Below are 22,505 nucleotides of genomic sequence, written 5' to 3'. Positions count from 1 at the left end.
AATTTATTGCCTGTGCCTTATTGTAAGTATCCCATTGGTCAGTTAGGGCTTATGGGTATTATGGATATTATGTTGGAGTAAAGGGCCTGTCTGTATTTAGCCAGGTGGTTGCTGTGGGCCCTTGTGCCTTGATTGTTTCCATTGTTCAAGTCTGTTGTCTAAAAGTGACCTCTACAAAATGCAAACAAGGTCATTGTCTCTCCAGCATAGAGAAGAAGAAAATAAATTGAGAAAAAGCAGAAAGGGGAGAATATACAGGTCTAACCTCATCATCTTGGGAAAACTGTTTCAGCTGTTGTTTGATTCAGTTCCTGGAAATCTTTAATTTTAGGTCACTGTTGGTGTGCAGGTTTAGTCAGCATTTGGGCCTTCCTTTAGATGAGACACATGGGTCCAGGAGTCAACTCTGGAGTTTTGATGGCACAAGAATTGGTCAGGAATATGCCTTTCCAGTGTGGTCGAAGAGAGTCTTTTTGAAGACGTCCTTTCCAATGGATGAAATCTTCAGGTTACAGGGTGTGGTGCTTGGGGTCTTCATTTCCTGGGAATGTGCCATGAAAACATTGCCCTATAAGCGCATGATTACTTTCAAGGGATGTAATGAGACCTTTGCAATACTGAAATATACCTTTTTTTTTAAGTTTATTTATTTATTTTGAGAGAAAGAGAGAGAAAGCATGAGCAGGACAGGGGGAGAGAGAAAGGGAGAGAAAGAGAATACCAAGCAGGCTCTGCACTGTCTGCACAGAGCCTGATGCTGGGATCCAGCCCATGAACTGCAAGATCATGACCTGAGCCAAAACCAAGAGTCAGATGCTGAACTGACTGAGCCACCCAGGCGCCCCTGAAATATACCTTCTTTTATTAGCTGTAGGTCAAAAAAGAATGAAGCTGGATGCATGGGATACTCAATAATTATATCAAAGGTGCAAACTTGTGGGTTCCAAAGGGGGTGGATCTGAGATTAGGATGGACAAGGCAGTTCTTTTGGCCAGGGTGTTTGGAGGTTTTCAACAAATTTTGCCAATTGAGTTTTGATAGTGCTGTTGATTTGTTCAGCTAGTCTTGAAGACCGAGGATGAGTGAAGGATGATAAGTGACAGTGAAAATGCTACAGAACTGGTCATACAGCATAGACTCACCGTAATAATCCGCCAATAAAATGAATTTCTTGGTCACTATGGAGCTAAGAAGGGTTTCTCCAGTAGGTATGATTTTTTTTTTTTCCCCAAGCAGGATTTTAGCTACTGAAGAGGCAAGTAGCTTGTCTACAAGGAAAGGCTTTGACCCAGTGGGAAGAAGTGAATCACTGCCAGGACATATTTGTATCCATGAGATGGGGGTAGCTGAATAAAGCCAATTTTCCAAATCTCGAATGGTCCATTAGGCAATTTAAAGTACCCAGTAGCAGTGAGGATAGGTTTCCTTGGATTGTATTTTGGGCAGGTGGGATGATCAGAGTAGACATTTTTTTGTGGTTTTCTTACTATTCTCCCCACTAGTATTCAGAAACCTTATCGTTTTATCCATAGACCAGTTGTTTAATGCATGTACAGTGGTCAATAATGGGAACTTTAAAAATAAAAAAAATTGAGGGCACCTGGGTAGCTCATTTGGTTAAATATCTGACTCTTGATTTTGGCTCAGGTCATGGTCACAGGGTTGTGGGATTGGAGCCTCACATTTATGTTGTCATTGCAGAGCCTGCTTGGGATTCTCTTGCTGTCTCTGCCCCTCTCCTGCTTGTGTGTGCCCGTGCACGTGCACTCTCTCAAAATAAATAAACATTAAGAAAAGTCAAACTCAAAATGGATTAAAGACCTAAATGTGAGACCTGAAACCATAAAATTCCTAGAAGAAAACAGGCAGTAATTTCTTTGACATTGGCCATAGAAACATTTTTCTAGGTATGTCTCCTGAGGCAAGGAAAACAAAAACAAAAATAAACTATTGGGACTACATCAAAATAAAAAGCTTTTCTACAGCGAAGGAAAGCATCAACAAAACAAAAGGTACCCTACTGAATGGGAGAACATATTTGCAAATGGCATATCCAATAAGGGGTTAATATCCAAAATATATACAGAACTTACACAACTCAACACCAAAAATAATCCAATAAAAAATGAGCAGAGGACTTGAATAGACATTCCTCCAAAGAAGACCTATAGATGGACAACAGATACATGAAAAGATGCCCAACCATCAAGGAAATGCAAGTCAAAACCACCATATGATAGCACCTCAAACCTGTCAGAACGGCTGAAATCAAAAAGACGAGAAATAACAAGTGTTGATGAGGATGTGGAGAAAAAGGAACCCTTATGCATTGTTGATGGGAATGTAGATTGGTGTAACCATTGTGGAAAACAGTATGGAGTTTCCTCAAAGTATTAAAAATAGAATTATCACTTGATCCAGTAATCCCACTACTGTTATTTACCTAAAGAAAATGAGAATACTAATTTGAAAAGATATATGCACCCTATGTTTATTGCAGCATTATTTACAATAGTCAAGATATGGAAGCAGCCCGTGTCCACTGATAGATGAATGGATGAAGACGATATATTTGTGTGCATACATACACACACACAATGGAATATTACTCAGCCATAAAAAAGAAGAGATCTTGCCATTTGCAACAACATGGACGTACCTAGAGGGTACCTAGAGGGTATAATGCTAAGTGAAATAAATCAGGCAGAGAAAAGACATACCATATAATTTTACTCTTATGTGGAGTTTAAGAAACAAAAACAAATGAACAAAGAAAAAAAGACAAACAGACTCCTAAGTACAGAGAACAAACTGTTGGTTTCCACAGGGGAGGTGGATGGAGGGTGGGTGAAATAAAGAGCGAGATTAAGAGTATGTTTTAAAGTTGTGGTGCTTGGGTGACTCTATTGAGCGTCATACTTTGGCTCAGGTTATGATCTTGCAATTCATGAGTTTGAGCCCCGCATTGGGCTCACTGCTGTCAGTGATCCTTGGTCCCTCTCTCTCTCTCCACCTTCCCCACTTGTGCTCTGTCTCAAAAATAAACATTTAAAAAGGCGTAAACTTCTCTTGATGAATACTTAATAATGTCTAGAAGTGTTGAAGTATTATATTGTACCTGAAACTAATAAAACACTGTATGTTAATTGTACTTTAATTAAAAAGGGGAATAAAAATGAGAATTAAAGAATTTCTGGTGGAACTGGGTTTTTATTTGGTCTTGAACATGTTTCTCTTTTTATCCTATCAACAACCATTTGTTTGTCAATATTGTTTTTCCTTTTCTGGTGGAGATTGTTGTGTGTCTCTAGTTAGTTTCTCCAGACAACCATCTGGAGGTGAGTTCCTTTGGACTGTAACAGAGGTTTCACTTTTGGACCTTTTGAAGGCAGCATTTTTTTGTGGACATGTCAGTGAAGCGATTTCCTTTACCTTCAAGTGAATGAAGCTTAGAATGCTCCTGGACTTTAATAATAGCCAAAGCAGCAGGTAAGAATATGGCATCCAATAATTACTGAAAGTAAGGGCTGTTTTTAATGTTATCTCTGCTGGAAGTAAAAAAAAGCCAGGTTGTTTATGTAACATTCCAAAATCATGAGCCACTCCAAAGGCATGTCAGTGCAAATGTTGCAGTTTTGCCCTTGGCTAGGATATAGGCCGGTAACGGTGCATATAATTTGGTCTGTTGGGCTGAAGTAACCAAAAGCAAAGGTGCTGCTTCAATTATTTCAGAGGTCAATATTGCATATCCAGCACAATATTTACTATTTTCATCTTTCCAATATGAACCATCAGTGAACTATGAAAAATCAACATCTGAAGTTTTATGTAAATAATCACATGGATCAGAAGGTGATCTGTCAGTATTTAGCAGTTGTGGGGGCTTTCATAAGTAGAGGAGGGGAGAAGAGTAGCAAGTTAAGGTTATTACAACAAGCAAGAGTGACATAAGGGGCATTTAACAGGGCAATGTCCTGGGAAGTAAAAGGGCTTAATGAAAGATACTGAGTATGATGAAAGTTAAGAAGAGCTTTGGCAACATGTGGCACAGAGATGGTTAAAGGGGATCTCATGATCATTCTTTCAGTGGCTTTACAGGACGGACAGTAGCAGGTATAGCTATAAGGGGGGGTGGATATCTCTGGGCTATGGGATTTAGTTGTTGTCTCTAATATCCTGCGGGTCAGTGGTGATCTCCATGCTCTTGGGTGAGTACCTCAAGGGCATTCCCTTTTCCATATACAAAAAAGAAAGGGCGTTGATAATTGGGGTGTCTAAGGGTGGGGGGTTGTTATTAAACCAGATCTTTTAAGATCTGAAAAGCCATGTCATCTCAGTCTTCATTGATTAATACATTTTTAACAAGGTCTATTAAGGTTAGGCCATAAGGGAAAAGTTTGGGATCCATCTGCAACAATATCCTGCCACTGTGAGAAAACCTCTCAGGGGACATTGGTTTTGTTTGGGCTTTGAGAAGTTTAGGATGCCATGAAGCCTGTCTAGATCTAGATGCAGTCTTTGTTGTAAGATTAGATATCCTAAGTATCAAACTTGAGTTTGAACAAATTGTAATTTTTTTTTGTTTTTATTCATTTTAGAGAGAGAAAGTGAGCACACGTAAGTGGGGAAGGGGCAGAGAGCAAGGGGGACAGAGGATCCAAAGTGGGCTCTGTATGGACAGCAGAGAGCCCAATGTGGGGCTCAGACCCACAAACCATGAGATCATGACATGAGCTGAAGGCAGACTCTTAACCCATTGAGTCACCCAGGTGCCCCTGAACAAACTAATTTTTTAAAGAGATTTTATATCCCTTTTTGGCTTGGAATTATAGCAAATGGATGCTATCTTCTTGTGAGGAGGCTTGGGAAGTGGAGCAGAGAAGTCATCTGCATATTATATTAAAGTGGAGCATCCAGGGAACTTGATATCATCTGGATCAGCCTTTAAAGTTTGTGAGGAAATAAGAAGGGCTTTCTGTTAGGATGTCCTTGGAACTACAGTAGAGGGGACCGCCATCTTGCCAGTGCAACCCAATGAAAAGCCCCTAGCGGCGCATCAGAATGAATTGAAGGTCAACCAATCACCAAGGGCCAGCGCAACCCAACGGAAAGCCCCGAGTAGCGCGCCAGAATGAATTGGAGGTCAACCAATCACCGAGCGACAGCACGACCTGATGCGAAAAAGGCCCACTGGGACCTAAACCCGGAACCGCTGCAGCTTAAAAACCCCACCCCACCACACCTGGGCGCGACTTCCCTGACTCCTCTCTCTCTCTCTCCCCCTGAGTCACGGAACCTAGCCTGAGACCTTAGTTCCCAATAAAGCCTTTGCTAAAATTTTAGTTCTTGACTCTTACCTTTACCCTAGCCTACGCCTGACCCTAACACTTTGCATGAAACCCTGGGGCATTACTGTCCAGGTTAATTGCTGTTCTTTCCAAGTAAAGGCAAAAAGATATTGACTAGTTTTAATCTACTGGGATACTGAAGAAAACACTACATGAATCAGTCATGAAAGACAATTTGCTCTCAGTACGGATGAAGGTTACTAAGGTGAATTGGGGACAACAGAGTGGCAAAGCAATGACAATATTGTTTATGACTCAGAGGTCTGATGAGCCTCCATCTGTGGCCATTTGGTTTCTTCACAGGTAAAATGGTGTTGCAGGGGATAATGAGGCCCTGGGTCTTAAAATCTTCTATTATTGACTTAATGACATGAAGGGCCTCTTTATTTATAGGGTACTGGTTAATTCTGGGGAGAATTTTTGAGGAATCTGTGGATCTTTAACAGGCGGGGCACTGTGGATTCTGCAAGTATCAGTTGAGGGTTTTGCCCACAGGGACGGTGATAGCTGATCCATCAGGGACAAATGATTAGTGTCCTTGGAATTAGCTATATTGGTGTCAGAGACAGAGCAAATAAGATGTTGAAGCATCATTTGACTTATCTAGTTGGCTATTTTGGTTGCTGTTATCAAATTCTAGAATTATTTCCCCCTTTTGGGAGAGAACTCCCAGCATGATATTTTTCTAAGAAATGTTGGCCCAATAAATGAATAGGGTCAGAGAAACTTCAAGGAGAAAAGGGTGGGTATCTTGAAATGCCTAAGCAAAAAGGGATAGGGTTAGAGATAGGAACCCATTGAGATTTATTAGAGACTCCCACTATTTGAACTGTTTTAGTACTCTGAGGTAGAGGATGTTTAATGGTAGTGGAGTTGAGCACTGGGAATGTAGCTCTAGAATCAGTAAGGACAGAGAGAGCTCGGTTCCTAATCTGGAGAGTGGTTTCACCAGGTCAACTAAAGGAAAGGACTGGGTAAAGTCTTGAAGTTCATTGGAGTCCCTTCACTGGGGTTAGGAGGACATTGGAAAGGCTGGTTAGGGGGCTGCATGAAGGTGCCTGGAGCACTTGAGCTTATAGCAGTCTTTCTTCCAATGTTTTGGCTTTTTGCAATAATGGCAGAGACCAGGAGGATTTTAGTTTTGTTTAGGAGACTTCATTTGTTGGGGTTCAAATGAAAGGTTTTTGTGCTTTTCCTTTTATTTGAATCATCTAGGATGTAGGTGACCTTGTTTACTAAATTAATTCAGTCTGGAGTAGACATAGTTTTTCATTCCATCCTGATCCTTTTAATTAGAATAAAAAGATCCCAGTTCAGCCTGTTAATGAACATAGCGTTAAAGGCTATCCAGGTGAACTCAACATCCAAAGGAAGACGAGAATTTTCTTTAAAGATAATTTGGAGCTGGCATAATATATAATAGTCATGCATGGGCTCATTGGGCTTCTGGGTACAAGCCTGAGTCTTACTCCAGTCAGCTCGCTTTGGGAAAGTTCCTGAGAATTACCAAAAGGAGTCACTTGGCAGTTCCTCAAGTCTGATTATGTAATAAGGCAGCAAGGGTTTCTTTGTCCCCATGTTGTAATTCTAGACTTCTTGGAATCATTCCGTTTGGTAGTTTTCATCCAGTGTTGGGCTTTGCCTTCGCTAACAAGCATATAGACTAGCTGATACAAACCAGAGAAACCAGGTTGATAAGTTTGAACAACTGCACTAAATTCCTCAGCAAATCTATGGGGATCCTCAGTTACTTTGGGAAAATCTTTGACTATGGCTTGTAGTTCACCTTTAGCCCAGGTAACATAAGAAATTAAAGGTTTAGCATTTGGATTGGCACGAGATCTGATTTTAAAGGGGCAGGTTTTAATAGGTTCAGGGCAGAAGGTTGTGGGGAGAGGTTTGGAGAAAAAGGAAAGTTCAGTGAAGGGATCAGAATGAGAAAGCCGAGGATATAAAGGAGGTGGGGATAGTGCAGAAGGGAAAGAAGCTGTCACCAGAGACAAAGAGCACAAGGGAGGGGGAAGAAGAGGCCTTAGAAACTTTTTTGACTTTTCTTTCAGTTGTTTGCTTACCTTACTTAGTTAATGTGGAAATGGTATTTTGTAAAAAGGTGATTTTAGAATCTTGGATACATTTGGAAGCCTCCAGGTATCAATTAAAATAGGCACCCCATTCAGTCTGTTTAATTTCAAAGCTGTGGTCTTCTAATTTGGTTCTAAAAAATACAAGTTTGGGTGGTTGAAAGTTCCCCATGATGGCGTTTGGAGTTCTAAGTTATCTTTGGCCAAGTTGTTACACTTAGTTAAGGATGAACAAGAGGAGGGACTGTAGTTTTTTTTAACATAAAACTGGCCGGGGTCCCAGAAGGAGGACTTGTCTTGAGAGAATTTAGAGGATTGAATCTCAGAGAAGACTTATCAAACTGAAAGGGAGAAGACAACTCACAGGAGCACAAATTGGTGCCACACATAGTACTAGGGGTTGTTAGTTCCTTGCGGGTTCATTGCCTTTGAATCCCACTTTTGACACCATGAAATGTCAGTTTTTTTTAAAGGAAAAATATAAATGATAACCAGCAAAATCAAGTTTATTTGGTAATAGCAGAGGAATTGAAACTCAAGAAAACTACGTTCATGAACCATAGGCAAATCTTGAGAACAAAGGAGGAGAGCATCCTTTTATAGAGGGAAAGAGGTTGGAGGGGTTGTTTTGAACAATGTCCATTGGAAGAAAATGAGAGTTCAAAATGTTGATGGCTTCTAATTGGCTGTAGGTGAGTGAAGTGGTGACAGCCTCTCATTGGCCACAGGGGAGAATGGTTGCTGTTGGGTGCCTGCAGCTTATTGCTATGCAGAGAGGAAATCTTCATTTTTCTTGCTGGACTAAGCAAGCTGTAATGAATGATATGTATGTGAGAGCCCTCCCTTCATGACTTCCCAGTTCCGATTTTGACTTGGGTTTCCTTAACACATTTTCACAGTAGTTTGCCTTATTATTGGATTGTAAACATTCTTTGTATATTTTGAATAGAAGCCCATTATCAGACATGTGTTTTGCAAATAATTCTTTCCACTTGTCTTCATTTCCTTCATGGTATTTTTTGAAGTACATAAATTTTAATTTTGAGAAAGTCCAATGTATCAATTTTTTTTCCTTTTTTTTTTGATCTTAGGTTTATGATCAGTTTCCATGAACTTTTGTGTGTGGTATGAGATACGGATCCAAATTCATCTTCTTTCCTGTATGTGTATATGCACTTGTGCCAGCTTTGTTTGTTGGGAAAAAAAAAAAAAATACTTTTCCCTGCTTTTGTCAAAACTCAATTGGCCATAAATTATTCCTAGACTCACTTTTGTTTCAGTGATCTGAACACCTATTCTTATACCAGCACTACACTGTCTTAATTATGGTAGCTTTATAGTAAAGTTTGAAATTGAGTAGAAGCTGTCTGGTATTCTTATTCTTTTTCAAATTGTTTTGGCTATTCCGATTTCCTTACATTTCCATGCAAGTTTTAGTATCATCTTGTCATTTTTTTTTTTTTTGGAAAAAAGCCTGCTGTGATGGATTTTAGTAGAAATTGCATTGACTCAGTAGGTCTCTTTTGAGGGAGAAATAAAATTGTAATGTCAACATGGAATGTCTTTTCATTTGTTTAGATCTTTAATTTATTTGAGCATTGTTTTGTAATTTTCATTGTACAAGTCTTGTCCTTTTGTTATCTTTATTTTATAGTGTTTCCTTTTTGATGCTTTTGTGTATAAATTTTTTTTTCATATCCCATTTTTAGGTTTCTCATTGCCAGTATATGAAAATAAAATTGTTTTTTATATATTGGTCTTGTACCATGCAACTTTGATTATTACTTCAAGCAGGTTTTTTTGTGAATTGCCTAGAATTTTCTACATATACTGTTATGTTATCTGTCAATATAAGCAATTTTATTTTTTCCTTTGCATTTGGATGCTTTTTTTGCCCCTTAAAACTTACAGTACATTGCTGAATGGAAGTGGGGAGAGTAGACATTCTTGACTTGTTTCTGATCTTAAAGGGGAAAGCATCTAATCTTTTACCAATAGGTCTGATGTTAGATGTAAATTTTTCATTAATGGTCTTTATCAGGTTGAAGAACTTTCCTTCCTATACTGTTGAGAGTTCTTATTATGATTAAATGTTGGATACACAAAATAAAGAGATGTAAAAAGGATATCAAAATATAAAATGTTGGGAGAGGTAGTAAAAATGAGAGTTTTAAAAAGCATTTACACTTAAGTTGCTACCAACATAAAATATACTATCAATATATGTATATAGAGAGGCTGTTAATGTGAACTTCATGGTAACCAGAAAGCAAAAACTTGTAGTATATGTACAAAAGATAATGAGAAATGAATGTAAATATGATACTATGGATAAAGTCATCAAACCACAAGGGAAGAGAGCAAGAGAAGAAGGAAGGAAGAGAGAGGAACTACAAAACAGCCAGAAAGCAGTTAACAAAATGGCAATAAGTGCATACTTATTGATAGTTACCTTAAATATAGGTGGATTAAATTCTCCAATCAAAAGGTATAGAGTGGCTGAATGGATTAAAAAAACCAACAAGACTCATCTATGTATATTGCTTACAAAAGACTCACTTCACATCTAAACAAATGTACAGACTGAAAGTAGAGGGATGGACAAAGATATTCCATGTAAATGCAAACAAAAAGAAACTATTTTACCTAAACTCCTATCACACAAAGTAGATTTTAAAAACAAACTGTGATAAAAAAAACAGAGAAGGGCATTGCATAGTGATGAAGGAGTCAATTTAAGAAGAAGATTTGGGGTGCCTGGTGGTAGCTCAGTTGGTGAAGCATCTGACTTCCACTCAGGTCATGATCTCATGAGTTTGTGAGTTTGAGCCCCATATCTGGCTCACTGCTGTCAGCACAGAGCCTGCTTGGGATCCTCAGTCCCCCTCCCTCTCTGCCCTTCCCTTGCCCTCAAAAATAAATAAATAAAACATTAAGAAAGAAAAGAAGATAAAGAAAACATTAAGAAGAAAAGAAGATATAACATTTGTAAATATTTGTGTACTCAACATAGGAGTTGAGCTGAGCAAATATTAATAGACTTCAGGGGAGAAATGGACAGCAATGCATTAATAGTAGGGAACTTTAATGCCCTACTTATATCCATGCATAGATTATCCAGCTCCCCTAAAAAAACCAGGAAGAAAACATTGGGCTTAAATGACCCATCAGATCAGAGGAACATAATACGTATATACAGAACATTCTATCCAAAGCAACAGAAAACACATTTTTCTCCAGTGCACAATTCTCAAGATAGGTCACATTTTAGGCCACAAAACAAATCTCAAAATTTAGGAAGATTGGAATCCTATCAAGCATCTTTTCTGACCACAGTAGTATAAAACTAGAAATAAGTTACAAGAAAAAAATTGGAAACAATACCAAAATGTGGAGATTAAACAGTCTGCTAATGAACAACCATTAGCTCAACAAAGAAATCTAAAGGGAAATTAGAAAATACCTTGGAACAAATAAAAACAGAAATAGAACATTGCAAAATCTGTGGGATGCAGCAAAAGCAGTTTTATTTATTTTTTAACTTTTATTTATTTTTGAGAGAGAGCGAGCGAGCACATACAAGCAGGGAGGGGCAGAAAGAGAGGGAGAGAGAGGATCTGAAGCAGGCTCCATGCTGTCAGCAGAGAACCCAATGTGGGGCTCGAACCCACGAACCATGAGATCATGACCTAAGCTGAAGGTGGATGCTTAACTGACTGAGCCACCCAGGCGCCCCACAAAAGCAGTTTTAAAAGGGAAGTTTATTTACAGGCCTACCTCAAGAAACAAAAAATATCAAACAATCTAACTTTTCACTTAAAGGAATTTGAGAAAGAAGAGTAAAAGTTAAGCCCTAACAAAACCCAAAGTTAGTTGAAAGGATGAAATAATAAAGATCAGAGCAGAGATAAATGAAATAGAAACTAAAGAAAAAAATAGAAAATATCAGTGAGACTAAGAACTGGTTCTTTTTTTTTTAAAGACGAGTTAAACCACTTGAGTTCATTTTTTAAAAGTTTATTTATATTGAGAGAAAGAGTGAGGAGGGGAGGGACAGAGAGACAGAAAAAGAGGGAATCCCAAGCAGGCTTTGTGTTGTCAGCACAGAGCCTGATGAGGGGCTTGATCGCATGAACCATGAGTTCATGACCTAAGCTAAGATCAAGAGTCAGATGCTTAATCAACTGAGCCACCCAGGCGCTCCTAGTTTGTTTTATTTTTTAAGTTTGAGAGAGTGTGCACACACATGCAAATGGGGGAGGGGCAGAGAGAGAGAGGGAGAGAGAGAATCCCAAGCAGGCTTCACACTGTCAGCCTGGAACCTGACAACGTGGAGCTTGATCCCATGACCATGAGATCATAACCTGAGCTGATATCAAGAGTCGGACACTTGACTGAGCTACCCAGATGCCCCAAGAACTAGTTCTTTGAAAAGATAAACCAAATCGCCAAACCCTAGCTAGACTCACCAAGAAAAAATAGAGGGCTCAAATAGATAAAATCAGAAATGAAAGAGAAGTTACAGTTAATACCACAGAAATACAAAGGATCATAAAAGACTGCTGTGAACAATTATGTACCAATAATCTGGACAACCTAGAAGAAATGGATAAATTCCTAGCAACATAATTTTCCAGGACTGAATCATGAAAAAATAAAAAATCTGAATAAATTTATTATTAGTAAGGAGATTGAATCTCTAAACGAAGCACTCCCAACAAAGGCCCAGGACCAGATAGCTTCACTGGTGAATTACCAAATATTCAGAGTAGATTTAATACCTGTCCTTCTCAGACTCAAAAAATTGAAGATTTGGAAAAATGTTTCCAATCTTATGAGGGGAGGAGTTAGATGGTGGAGTAATAGGGGGACCCTGGGCTTGCCTCGTCCATTGAAAATAGCTAGATCAACATCAAATCATTTTGAACATCTAGGAAGTTGATTGAAGGATTAAGAGAACAATCTGCATGTTTTGAGGGAGAAAACTTGGCAGGTACAGGTATGGAAACTTGAATTGGGAGAGAGAAAAGCCTCAGTACTGCAGAAGGGAGGGAGCCTTTTTTGTGGAGAGGAAAAGGAAGAGGGGGGAAGAGAGCAGGATGTTGGGTTCACACAAGAGAAGCACTCCCCCAAAACCATTGACTGGGGAATCAGGAGGAACTATCACAAGTTTTTGCAAATGGTGGAGCTCAAATCTGGAGGTTTTGAAAGTCTGTACCATTAGCTGAAGTCAATCTGGGTGGGCAGCTGTGCTTCTCGGGAGAAGGGCAGGGCCCTGGGAGTGGACAGCAGATAGCGTGGTGTTGGGGTCCCCTGGGTTGCACTGGGAGAGAATGTTCCCCTTCCCAGAGTGCATTTGGAAGAGGGTGTATTGCTTCTCCAATGATTAAAGACCCAGCTGGTGCCTTTGAGCAGCCGTTCAACAGCAAGGGACAGAGGCACATGTAGAGGGCAGATAATCTGGTTGCAGCTTTCTGTTGTCATTCACCGTAAACTCCAGGCAGCTCTGTGGCTGTGTGACTACTTTTCTGGGACAGAATGGTGCTAAGCACAGTGCTGCAAGGCTCTCTTCTGGAGGGGGGCAGCAGTCTGCCTTTAACTCCTTTAAGATTTGGAGTTTTGAATCCTGGCTGCACACCAGAGATAAAACACAGGAGAGCTGTGGCTGTGTGTGTGTCGGTGGCTCAGGCACAGAAGGGTTGAGGGCAGGGTTCTGATGGAAGTCTGGGACACAGAAGGAGAGATCATTTGCTTGTCTGGACTCCCTGAACAGTGGCAGGTGCAAGCTACCCTCCCTAGGGATAGGAGAGTGGGGTGATGCCATCTTCCCTTCCTGCACCAGCGCAGGTGGACTTCAGTGAGCAACATAGTGCCCTCAGTGGAGGCTGCAGCCTCTTACACCAAACCCCACCCCCCTGCACCCTGCTAGGGCAAGTCTGACTGTGTGAGCCAGTGCAGCTGGCCTCTGCCCCAGAGGACCAACACAGCCCCCACTGCCGACATGCACCAAGTCTACTGATCATAGAGTGCTTAGTTCTGGTGGAAATAGGACCAAACTCATTTTATAAGGCCATCATTACATTGATATTAAAACCAGACAAAAACAAGATGAAAAGAAAATCCTAGGTTAATATTTGTGATGAACTTACATTAAAAATTCTCAACAAATGTTAGCAAACCAAATTGAAAAAGGATCATACACCATGATCAAAGGAGCTTTATTCCAGGGGTGCAAGTGTGGTTCAGTGGCCATAAGTCAATCAATGTGATACACCGTGTTAACAAAATGAAGTATAAAAATCAGATAATCATTTCAATACATGCAGAAAAAGGACTTGAAAAAATTCAACGTCCATTTATGATAAACTCTCAACAAAGTGGGAATAGAGGGTGGTTATGTATCTCAACATAAATAATGCCATATATGACAAACTCACAGCTAACGTCATACTCAACAGGAAAAGCTGAAAGTTTTTCCTCTAAGATAGGAACAAAGACAAAGATTCCCACTCTTGCCACTTTTATTCAACATAGAATAGAAGTCACAGCCACAGCAATTAGGCAAGAAAAAGAACTAAAAGACATCTAAGTTGGAAAGGAGTTAAGTAAAATGTCACTGTTTGCAGGTGCTGTGACACTGTATAGAAAACCCTAAAGGTTCACCAAAAAAACTGTTAGAACCAGTAAATGAATTCAGTAAAATTTCACAATACAAAATTAAAATGCAGAAATCTGTTGTTTCTATACACTAATAATGAAGTAGCAGAAAGAGAAAAAATCCCATTTACAATTGCAAATAAAAGAAATACCTATGAAAAAATTCAATAAGGTGAAATATCTGTACAATGTAGACTATAAGATATCAATGAAAGAAATTGAAGAACATACAAATAATGGGAAGATATTCCATGATCATGGATTGGAAGAATTAATATTGTTAAAAGTGTTCATACAACCCAAAGTAATCTACAGATTTAGTGCAGTCCCTATCAAAATTTCCATGGCATTTTTCACAGAAATAGAACAAATAATTTAAAGATGTGTATGGGCCTCAAAAGACCCTGAATAGCTAACTCAATCTTAGAAGAACAAAGTTAGAGGTATCATGCTTTCTGATTTCAAACTATACTACAAAGCTATAGTAATTAAAACAGTATGTTATTAGCATAAAATCAGTCATTGATGGGATAGAATATAAACTTACACATATATGGTGAATTAATTTCTGAAAAGGAGCCAAGAGTTGCAACTGGGTAAGTCTTTTCAATAAATGGTTTTGGAAATGGACAGCCACATGCAAAAGAATGAAACTAGACCCCTATCCTGTACCATACATAAAAATGAACTCAAAATAGTTTAAAGACTTGAATGTAAGATCTGAAACCATAAAACTCCTAGAAGAAAACATAGGTGGTAAGCTCCTTGACATTGGTCTTAACATTTAATTTTTGGATTTGATTTCAAAAACAAAAATAAACAAATGGGACTACATCAGACTAAAAGAGCTTCTGCACAGCAAAGAAAACCATCAACAAAATGAAAAGACAGTCTACTGAATGGGGGAAAATATTTGCAAATCATCCATCTCATAAGGGGATAACATTGAAAATAAATAACTCAAGCAAGTCAATAGCAAAAAAGCCATACATTCTGATTAAAAAATGGGTAGAGTATCTGAATAGACATATTTCCAAAGAAGACCAGCAGGCACGTGAAAAGATGTTCTACATCACTAATCAGTGAAATGCAGATCAAAACCACAGTGATATATTACTTCACACTTGTTAGAATGGCTATTATCAAAAAAAGTTTTTGAGGATGTGGAGAAAGAGAACCCTTATGCACTGCTGTTGGGAATGTACATTGGTGCATCCACTAAGGAAAATAGTATGGAAGTTCCTTACAAAATTGGAAATAGAACTGCCATATGATCTATTACCTGAAGAAAATGAAAACACTATCAGAAATATATTGTACCCCTGTGTTCATTGTAGTTCTTATTTACAGTAGTCAAAATATGGAAACAACTAAAATATTCAATAGGTAAATGAATAAAGAATATGTGGTATATATACAATGGAATACTACTTGGCCATAAAAAAGAATGAAATTGTGCCATTTGCAGCAACATCGATGGATCTGAGGGTATTATGCTAAGTGAAATAAGTCAGTCAGAGAAAGACAAGTACATGATTCCATTTATATATGGAATCCAAAAAAATGAAATAAAAACCTCATAGATATGGAAAATTGGTGGTTATTAGAGGGGAAGACAGTAGTGGGGTGGATGAAATGGGTGAACAGGGCAATTTTATGGTGCTGGATGGTAGCCAGACTTACTGTGGTGATCACTTTGTAGTGTATACAAATAGCAAATCATGTTGTATACCTGAAGCTAATATAACATTACATACCAATTTTACTTCAAGGAAAAAAAAAGCAAACCTTGTGGAATATATTAACATAAGTCATAGTATGATTGAAGCATTAAAAAAAAAGTCACCAGGGGTGCCTGGTTGGCTCTGTCAGTTTAGCATCTTACTCTTGATTTCATCTCAGGTCATGATCCAGGTGGTGGGATCGAGCACCATGTCAAGTCCTGTGCTGAGCATGGAGCCTGCTTGAGATTTTCTCTCTCTCCCTCTGCCTCTCTTGCACATGCTGCTCATAAAAATAATAATAATAAAAAAAAGTCACCAAAGTTCGTGTCTACCTTGTAATGGTATTTTAAGTAAATCCATATAAAACATGGTGGAGATGATAAGGCAGAGAGCATATCTGCTTTGCATTTAAGTTTTGTGTGGCTTGCTTGATGTTTAAGATTTTTTGAGTCATTTACAAACATTTAAACCCTAAGCAATTTCACCTTTAAAAATCCGTATTTTCTGGGTTTCTATTAAGGCAGTCTGGCAACTACATCTGACTTCTCTTGGCAGCAGCTGGTAGGAGCTAAGTTCTGGCTATCTTCTTTGGATGGTGCTCTTGTCTTCCAGTAGCCTCAAGCCCATCTGATTGCTTTACTCATTTAACTTACCCATTCTGGTTATTTTAATTTATGACCTTTGTCTGAAGTAATTTAGTAACACTTGAATCATTTTGAAATGCATTCAGTTGTCAAAGTAATACCTAGGGGGGAAAATGGGTAATTCTGAACAAATTTATCATACTTATTGTGGAAATTGCTACAATAATCTTTGTTCTCTGGTAAGTTCAAGGTTCATACTGTAGAAACTTTATTATTCCTGAACAATAATATGCTATATATCCTTCAGAAATCAGAGCTTTTGTCCTATTGGCTTTTAAAAAAATTAATTGATTTTATAAGCATGGATTTTTTTTTTTTTTTAATTTCTTTTGGTTTCTTGGTTCATTTGTAGTAGTACTTTGGTCATAAGCCCTGTTCAATGTGTTTTGCACTTTCCAAATTATTCTCATACAGATTGTATTTGATTCTGATAGTAACCACATGTGCCAAGGTAAGAGAAGCATTAAAAAAAGAAGAAAAATAGAGTGGAGGCTTCTCAAAAAAATTAATTTGGACCAGGATTAGAAGTTCCTGAGAGATGACCCAAAAAGAGGATAGTGCTGAAGAACTTCTGGGGTTACTTCTGTTTTTGTGATTTTTGAATATGTCTTAGTTATTACAGCATGATAACCTTTTCAGTTTCTAAAGGAGCCGAGCATTTCTGGTTACCCATACTGAACTTATTTTAGCAGAAAACATTCACCTTCAATAATAACTTCTCTTTGAAATGTTTACAGAGAAGGAAACTGAGGTTAGTGGCAAAGCTGTTGATCATTACCCCCAGAAACTGACTCTGGTCTGGTGCTCTTCTCATTGCATCGGCAGCCCCATGGCCAAGGACTGCTGATGCTCCCTATTGGAATATTCTTGAGCCAAGTCTTTGGCAGACTTTTTTTGTTGCATCTTTCTCCTGTGTAAATAAAGGTATTAGAAGAAATGTAGTTTTTTGAATACTGCCCAACCAGTTTCTGCTTGGTAACTTGCCCTGAGACCCTGTGAATGCCAGCAAGTAAATTAGATCCACAGTGTATTTGATATGCATATTTTCTCCCCAAACAAAATTTGAATTCCACAAACACAAATTGAGTCATTTTCTAAATGTTTGTATATGAATGGAAGTTTCTGTCCTATCCTTCTGTAACCAATACCATAAAACTTCTTAAGGTCTATGATGCATTTGTTGTACAATGTTAATCCAAAACAAAACTTTATTCTGACTAAATTTGTAGCTATAGAGAGATACCAAACTCATTTCCATTGATCAGTACAACATGTTTGTACCAACCAGATCTAAAAAATCTGTAAAGGAGTGCCATGCTGTAAAGATCTTATTATAGTTGTAAACACAAGTGCAGCTGTTACAAATCTAGCAAAACCTCAGATTAAACAATTTAAAATTTACTGAAGATGACATTCCAGAGCCATTTTTCATAATATAAACACTCTGGGACATGCCTTTGAAATGAGTGGGATTGTCATTAATATTAATGCCACTGAATTCAAGGCTGGGAAGTCATTTCTTTTTGAGCTTTATTTTCACTCCTAATTTTGGAATAGAATATGTTTTTAACCTGAAGTGTGGCATGTTTATTCACACCCTGAAAAAACTTGATCCTATTGCTTTTAAATTGTAGGAATGCAAAAATACGGTATAAGTATTTTATTCTTTATTTAAGGTCTCTTAAATTAGTTTGTTAGAATTAAGTTTGGCAAAAATTAGCTGTTAATGGAATCCAATTGCCTTAGTCAATTAAAAAAAGTAAAAGGAGTTGGTATTTTAGAATTATATCAGTTTGACAATTTAGAATGCTGTATTTAAGGGAAGAATTTTATTCTAAATGATTTTGAGCATGTTTCTTGTGGTCTTGTCTTTCAGCTAGACTGCGGTAGGACAAGTTTTCAAAATCTGCACTGCTCTAATTTGTTTTTCTCCTTATTTTCCACTTAAGTGTGGTTACTGGTGGGGTATCAGTTGAGCAATATAGTATTTTCTAGAGCTACGTTCTGTGCTTTGATTTCTTATGAAATCTGGTATGATTTTTTTGTGTCAAATTTAAGAGTATACAAGAGTCCACTGGAAGCTCTTTGAATGAACTGGGTCAAATAGTTCTGGGAGTGTGTGTGATTGTTTTGCTTTTGTTTGCTTATTTATTGATGACTGCGTTTTAAAATTCCATTTGCCTTTACTGAATTACTCTACTGGACTGTTGAGGAAGCCTCTAATTTGGGTAATAGAACAGTTAAATGATTATTGCTAAACTATCCTTAGTCCTTAATTAAAAAGAGGCAACAATTTTATCAAGAGGAGGCAGTTGACTCTCCCTTATTTACATTAGTTCTTCAATTTTTGTTAAACATTTTCTGATCTGGAGAATTGAAGCCAACCATTGTCAAATACCATGTTGTAACCTAAAGTTGGTAACTGGAAGCGCAGAGCTGATCAGAAAAACTGGCTTTTTCTATCAGTATAGAAGACTGGTGTATACCTCAATGATTGCTGTTGCTTTTGTCTCCTCCTTTCTTTTTTCTTTCCTTTTTTTTTTTTCTTTTTAATTTAAGAGTTTGTGGAGGTTTCTTTGAATTCTTTCAGCATTTACATAAAATTCTGCATTTTGGGAAGGAAATCTGGGCAGATACAAAAGCTTCTTTTCCTGTTTTAAAACTTTTCTCAGTAATTCTAGGATTTTCCTTTATTATCATCTATTCTTCTATCCTTTCTCTGATACCACATCTTCTTGTTTCTCTTTCTAGGTTTATTCCCTGCTTTTGGTGGTGGATATCCTCTAGTATCTTCTTAAATGGTGTGTGAAAGGTGAGTTATTTACTGGTCACTGCCTACTGAATGTATCATTATTCTAGTCACACTTGATTGATAGTTTGATGAATATAGAATTCCATGTTGGAAACAATTTTCCTTCAAAATTGTGAAGGCATTGTTGCGTTTCCATTTACCTTCCAATGTTTTTACAATTTTATGTGGTGTGCTATGGTGTGCTATGATGTTCCTTTCATCCAATGTATTGGGTACTTGGTTTGCCCTTTAAATCTGGAGACTCTTGTCTTTTAGTTCTGAGAAAATTTGTTTTCACTGTATCCTCTCCTCCATTTTCTTTGGAGCTCCTTTGTTTGGAATTTGATCTCCAGGACTGATCCTCTGATTTTCTTATCTTTCTCCTGTTTTCTCTCACATTGTCTTTTTGCTCTACTTATGAGAAATTTTTTCAAATTTAAATTCTTTCTTTTCTTTTAACAAATTTTTTTTAATGTGTATTCATTTTTTTGAGAGAGAGCGCGCGCATATGCATGCGTGCCAGTGGGGGCAGGGGGGCAGAGAGAGAGGGAGACATAGAATCTGAAGCTGGCTCCAGGCTCTGAACTGTTAGCACAGAGCCTGACGCAGGGCTCGAACTCATGAACCAGGAGATCATGACTTGGCCGAAGCCAGACACTTAACCGCCTGAGCCACCCAGGCTCCCCTAAATTCTTTTTTTTCTATTGAGTTTTTCATTTCTACTATGGTATGTTTAATTTCCAGAATCATTCTCTGAATGTTCTTTTGTTAATATTCTGTCCTTATGTCATGGGTATAGTGTTATTTCTTCTGTATTCTGAAAATGTTAACGTTAAGACTTTTGGAAAAAGATTTTAAAGTCTTTTTCCTTTCCCCCACCCCACCTTGTGACTTCCATGTTGCTTTTTATCTGTATATTTTGGTTTCCTCTTTTATGTTAGAGGTTTCTTCAGATGTCTGGTAATCAGTCCTTGGTTGTATGCTTATATTTGCAACAGGGAACTAAAAATCTCATTCTGAGTGCATGGGAGACACTTAACTGACTCAGATTCCCATTGAGATGGTCAGGTTTGGCCAAGTTTTGGGGAACTCTCACATATCAGTAGGCATATCAGAGTTGCTTGTCAACTGTAAGTCAGATTGAGTGGGGTAGGAAATTTGGGGAGGGGGCAGATTTCAGCATTCAGTATCCCAGTTTACATGTTTTTATGTAACTCCTAACCCTGTACCTCTACCCCACCCCATTCACTGCCCCCATTTGTTGAATTGTAGCTCTGCTCTCAACTGTGGCTATTGACTCCTGGTCCAGAGACCCTACGTTTTATCATCTCCAGAAAATAAATCACCTCTTTTTGGTCAGGTTGGGGCTGGACTGCCAAGAGTTGGAATGATGTGGAAATGTGGATATCTAACTGCCTCTTAGATAGACTTCAAACCAGTTGACTTTATTTTTGGTGTCCTTCATCCCTATTTCCAGATGTCCCAGATTTCTTTATTTCCTGATCTTGTTAGTGGTCCAGCAGTATAAAATGGGGTGTACAATGAGCTGGTTTTAGCTTTCTTGTTGTCCCTCTGGGATTCTGTTTTTTCCAGTCTATTAAGTCAGTCACCACTTGTCTATCTGCTTTCTAGCTTGTGAAATTCTATTACTGTTTTCTCCTTTTCTATTTTCTTCATCCATGTAAGTTTATGCCTTAAAAAAAAAAAAAAAGAAAGAAAGAAGAAAGAAAGAAAAAGAAAAGTAAATTTCTTTATTGTCATCTTTATAGGGTTTCAGGAAGGATTGAAACCTGTGTTTATTAGTCTGGCCATCTATATCTGGACGTTCCTCCAGCAAACACCTCTCTTTTTTCTTAAATATATGTTTTCTGTATATATTTTCTCCCTAAAATGGCTTGCTTGTTATTCCAAACTGTGTTTTGAAAATTCTGATTCATATATAACTAATAAATTGGGATTACCGGTAGTGACATTTCTATATGCAGCCATGCTACCAGCAAGGTGTTCCATTCTGTTTGCTGCAGGTCTGATAGATGGATGATGATATTAATTTATTGAATGAATATTTATTAAATATCTGGTCTGTGCATAGCTTTGCACCAGGCTCTACTATAATAGTGAACTACTAAATAAGAACAGGGTAGGCTGTAATACCAAAAAGACATGTTAAAGAAAGAATTCAGAGTCTTCTAGAACTTAGGATTGCTATGATATAGTAGCTGTAGACATATCAATTGAACTGTAAAGCAAACAGACCTAGATGATCTTTTTGAACACACATGTTAAGAAGAATATCAGTCTGAGTGATTGGTAGGCTCCATAGATATATTTGTCCTCTAAGTGGTTGGAAGTAAGATTCTGGGGCTTAGGACAGGTGATAGAGCTGAACTTAAAGGTGGATGGATCATCGGTAGAAGCTCATGTTATGAAAGTAAATGGAATGGTTTGTGGAAAGTGAGATGAAAGAGGCCAGAAGATGGAACCCCCTGGATCACTAACATTTATGGGTATTTGGAGGAAGAAGTTTACAGGCAGATAGAGTGCTCTGTAGCTTCTTCCCTTGTAGAAAGATCAAGTAAAATGAGGCTGAACATGGAGAAGTGCTTGGGAACACTATTTTTACTAAAAGATTTAGGAAACAAACAGTTTTATATTAAGAAAAAAACCCCGCCCCTATCTCTTAGAGAATATTCACCCCAGTTATAGAAGCCCTGATATATAGAGAGGTGATGATCATCTTAGCCTGATTGTGATAATTGTAGAAAATGGACTGGATAAGGCCAGGGCTGAAAGAATTATGGGTTGGAGTGGAACCTGGGAAGATTAACATATAGGTATATGGAGTTCTTTTAGTAGGGATAGATGTTTGGTGATGTGAGTTAAGAAAGTGCATTGATTGAAGTGTTAGAGGTCTTCCAGACTACTCCAGCTTTGATGATTCACTAGGAAGACTTCATAGAATTCAGCATGTAGTTGTCCTCATGATTATGATTGATTACAGGGAAAGGACACGAAGCAAGATCAGCGATGGGAAAAGATGGATGGGATGAAGTCCGGAGGAAACCAGGCACAAGCTTCTAAAGAGTCTTTTCCCTTTGTAGTCAGACAGGACATATTTCCTCCAGCAGAATTGTGACAACGTGTATAATGTCATCCCTCAGGGAAGCTCATTAGAGAGAATCAGTGCCCAAGGTTCTTACTGGGGGCTGATCACATAGTCATCCTCTGCCTAGCAGGTACCAAATTCCAGACCCTTAGTA

The 22,505-nt window shown here is 38.1% G+C and overlaps 1 protein-coding gene across 3 annotated transcripts in view; it reads left to right on the top strand.

The window, feature by feature from the left end:
* Positions 1-22,505, top strand: part of FANCC (FA complementation group C) — a 268,544-nt gene that overhangs the window by 5,746 nt on the left and 240,293 nt on the right. For 2 of the 3 annotated variants that reach the window (XM_042913464.1, XM_042913456.1), the window contains exon 2: positions 19,206-19,266. The exons of the other annotated variant lie outside the window; for it this stretch is intronic. The gene's annotated coding sequence lies outside the window, so the exon portion shown is untranslated. The remainder of the gene's footprint in view (positions 1-19,205; positions 19,267-22,505) is intronic. 3 annotated transcript variants of the gene reach the window in all.

Source organism: Panthera leo, chromosome D4 (genome assembly GCF_018350215.1).
Source record: "Panthera leo isolate Ple1 chromosome D4, P.leo_Ple1_pat1.1, whole genome shotgun sequence".
NCBI lineage: Eukaryota > Metazoa > Chordata > Mammalia > Carnivora > Felidae > Panthera > Panthera leo.
This window is presented reverse-complemented; position numbering and strand designations above follow the sequence as displayed.